Below are 4,510 nucleotides of genomic sequence, written 5' to 3' on the forward strand. Positions count from 1 at the left end.
TGGCCAGCACTAGGTCCAACAAGGCGTCTCCCCTGGTGGGGCTGTGCACCTCCTGGGTTAGATGGACGTCCTGCACTCTGTCTAAGAACCTACGTGAGCGTTCAGACCTGGCTGACTGCTCTTCCCAGCAGATGTCTGGGAAGTTCAGGTCCCCCATGACTACCACATCCTTAGCCTTCACTACCTCCGTGAGCTGACCCAAAAATTCCAGGTCAAGCTCTTCTCCCTGGTTGGGAGGTCTGTAGTAGACTCCCACCTTTAAGTCTCTTTCCCCTTGACTGCCTTGTACTCTAACCCAAAGCACTTCAGAGTGCCCCTCCCCTGACTCCTTGCTAATTGACGAGGATGTGTATTCCTCCTTAATATAGAGTGCCACACCCCCACCTCTCTTTCCTATCCTGTCCCTCCTTATGGCCAGCACCTCCCCTCTCCCAACCCCTGCTCCATGTCTGGCCCCATGCCACCCACCCCTCTGCCCCTGCTCTGAGTCTGCCTGACCCATTCCACTGGAGCCATGCCCCACCCATGGTTCTGGATGGGCATTCCTCCTCCAGCCTCAAGTGACTGGTGGTGTTGATGGCAAGGGTGTTGGGCAAGTGGCAACTGCCCACAGGCACCGCCGGCAGTGTTAGCAGCCCCTTTTCACATGAGGTTCACTGCCATGCTCAGGGGGTGCACATGCACCTGTGTGCACCCCCTATGTGTCACCAATATGTGGGTGGGTTTGCGGAGATGCGGGTTAGTGCATGGGTAGGCATGCGGGGACTGTGGGTGTGGGAGCTGCTTAGGAGGGGTGGGTCCCCTGTCCCCCCACAGGGCAGAGATCCCCGACACAGCCCATGAACTACCCTGCCTGCAGGGTCCCAATCCCCACCAGGGGATACAGCTCTGCCCAACCCCCAGCTTGTCTCTAGCCTCCTGCTGATTCCCCTGCTCATCTCCAGCCTTGGGAGGCTGGAGAAAAGCAGCAGAATGAGCAGGAAGCTGGAGACAAGCCCCTGGAGATGAGCTGGAGATGTTTCCCTGCTCTCTCCAGCCTCCTGCTCATTCTCTGCTACTGCCAGTGAGTGGGGTGGGGGCTGGGAGAGCAAGCAGGGAACTGGGGGAATGAACGGGGTGGGGATGGGGGGGACAAACAAGGAGTTGAGGAAACCAACAGGGGCTGGGGCTGAGCGGGGCCTCCCCCATGTTCCCCTCCCCCCTTCTCCAACCTCCCAACCCCCTACTTACCTGGCATGAAGCCAGGTCTAGTTCCCAGCAGCTTGCACCTCTGCCTGTCCCACACGAGCAGTCAACATGCTTCAGCACTGGGGAAAGGGCCAACCACAGAGACACTCTGGCAGGCTACCAGAGTATCTCTGTGGAGGACCGAGCCTCCAGTTGCCTCAGGGCATGATCCCAGACCATGGTCTGACCCCATTTTTTTCTCTGGGGTATTGTTTGACCCAAATTTGCAATGCGGGGAACGTTTTTTGTTCACACACATGCTCTTGCAGCATCTCAAAGGTTTCATAGATTCATAGACATAGGGCTGGAAGGGACTTCAGAAGATCATCGAGTCCAGCCCCCTGCCCAAAGGGCAGGAACTCAGCTGGGGTCATAGGATCCCAGCAAGATAAGCATCCAATTTGCTCTTGAAGGTGTTCAATGTAGGTGCTTGAACCACCTCTGATGGCAGGCTGTTCCAGACCTTGGGGGTTCAAGGGGGTTTGAGACACTGCAAGAGGCACATGCAGGCTCATCTGGACATCCCTACAAGTCCTGGACTATATATCCTGATAAAGGAAATAAAACTAAGTTAGTGTGCCATAAAAATACATGCATCATCCATGCTTACACTGCAGTCTTAAACTGTGCATATAAATGTACCTAAAATCAGTAGTCAACCTAGAACACTTCTTCCATTAAAATACATAAAAAAAAAAAGCACCTTCACTTCTCTTTAGGAAAGCTGGACTCCTTCATGGAATAGGTATCTTCATAGAATGAATAGCTTTTATCATTCTTCATTATATCTTATATTCATAGTGGAGAAAAATCCATTTAATTTTTCATACAAAGTTATCTGATTGTGGAAGTTTGAACGTTACTGGCCTCTTCCATTTAAAATGAAAAGTGCATCTAACAGGCTACAAGAGCTGCTGAGTCTTCTCATTTGCCTAATCTAAAGAGTATTTGTGCATAACAGATCCCTTAAGTAAAACTGGGAGTGGCCTGGATACATATTTTTTTTAAGTTTTAACATATTTGCTCTTGAATTTTTTTATTTCCAGCAGCAGCCAAATTTAGGTCACAGTTCAGTGAAGCGCTTACCCACATGAAATTTGAGCATGGGTTCAAGTCCCAGTGTGTGCTTATTCTTACATAATTGGGGTCAACTCACTTCTTATGTAACTTGGTGTTATATAACTTGGTTTGAGAAACTTCTTTCTTTTTTTCCTTTTTTGTTTCATCATGCTCTTGGTTATAAGCCATACTCTGTAAGATTGAAATGGCAGAATATTTACATTGGCTCTATTGTGTCAAGAAAGAGTACTGTAAGCTTGGCCAAAATACTATGCAGAAGTTTCTTGTCTCTACTTATGTCAAATTATTTTAAAACACATAGCAAACAGCAATCAGCATGTCTTATAAGATTCACAATGTAGTAAGAATATGTGTTTATTTGAATTAGATTAAAAGCTTTATATTAGATGTTTACAATGACAGCATGCAAAGTAAATATTATAATATATTCTTATTTTCAAAAAAGATCTATAATAGTCACAAAAATTCATATTACACTTGTGGTGCCATGCACTACACTTCTTAAATGCATTTTAAGGTTTCATATTATCAAAAGTGTCTACTAACTTGAGATCATCCAGTCAGATTTTCATTTGCATTTCTTCAACCTGTCTGAATATCTCAAACCTTTTGTATTTGTGGTTGTACATGCAGAATTACTGAGTGGTTTTGAAAATGTTGGATTATAGTTCTACAAGAATAAATTAGATCAGAATGTTATTCACTTGCTTTCTATGAACTTGTATTTCAAAGTCAGTCTTAATAGACTTGGCAAGTTACCCTTTGTTTTCTGGAAGTTTAATAAATGAAGCTATAATATCTAAATTCAATATCTAAAACTTAACACAAACTACCAATGCTGGTTTCCATATTTAAATCCTTTAACATAGATATGTGATGTATTTAAAAAGACTTGACTGTTAGATATTTTAAGACCACAGAATATAAGGCTGTTCATGCAAACAATACAATTTCAAGCTACCTACAGTCTTTACACATGACATTATGCTCCAAGCTTTAACTATAGCCCAGAACCAAATCCCACTGAGGACCAGATTTTGAGGAGGCTCTTTTAATTGACTTCAGTGGACTGTGTAGGATGTTCACCCATTTAACCACTGGAGGGAGCATTCTGTATATAACTGAGCATCGCACTGCTAGTATTAATCAGTGGCAGAACAGACTCTAAAATGACAGACAATGCAAAGTATCTGTTTGAAAGCAATACTCCCATATTCAAACAGAATTGGAGCCTTTATTTATTCTCTTTCCTATTCCCTCAAAATCATGAAACATTATTGAGCCATCATTTAGTTTAATTCACTACCAGGCAATATAGTAGATATTCATGTGTGTCAGTTAGTTATTCACACTATTTGAAGAGTACAACAGGGACTAGCTTAGCAGTCGTGCTCTACTTGGTCATGGGGGAAAACCAAGTTCCATTTCTGATGCTGAAGAATCACACAACTTTGATGTCTTGTCTGCGTTAGAGAATTACAGGTGTTGTGGAGCCTGTGGACTGTATGTAAAGCCTAAATTCACTGGTGCTCTGCATTCTTGTGAAATCATTTACGCCAGGGAAAAATAATTTTAAATGCTGCTAAATAAAATAATTGTTTTACACACAGTTTACGGCAAGGTAAATGAGTAAGTGCAGGGCAATGCCAGAATCGTACCCACCATACACAGATGCAGTAGTTTATATTTTTGGTTTGTTCCTTTGCCTGCTTGGAACATCATGAGTCATGTGAAAAGCAGAGACTTAACTTCATTGTGCTCGCAGATGCTGTTGCAGAGGGGCCATACTTCCCATTACACCTGCTGCCAGCCTACCATAAGCAGCTTGAGTTTATTATATTTAATGATTTTAAATATTTTGTTTTTGTTAGGTTACTGTTTTGTGTTTCTCCTCATAGCTGAACCAAAGGTTTCCTCCTCTTTTGTGCTTCCCTGCAAGATCCAGAGATAAGAGCATGGGAACATGTCCTCTTGTGACACTCTATCAGTCTGACATCTGTCTCCCCTATCAAATACAGTATGATTCCCAATGAATATATCTGGATTTTAGGCAGGGCTGCAAAGATAAAAGGGCACTGAAGTTGCATACAGAAGGAAATAGATTAATTTGGGAGTAAAGGAGATAGAGTAGGTTTGCTGCATAGCCTTGATCTAACAGCCCTCTTCCTTTGTTCCTTTCAGAGCTCCAAATGCTTGCATAAAC

This window comes from Gavialis gangeticus, unplaced genomic scaffold, assembly GCF_001723915.1.
Source record: "Gavialis gangeticus isolate Ggan-Ray unplaced genomic scaffold, GavGan_comp1, whole genome shotgun sequence".
Lineage (NCBI taxonomy): Eukaryota > Metazoa > Chordata > Crocodylia > Gavialidae > Gavialis > Gavialis gangeticus.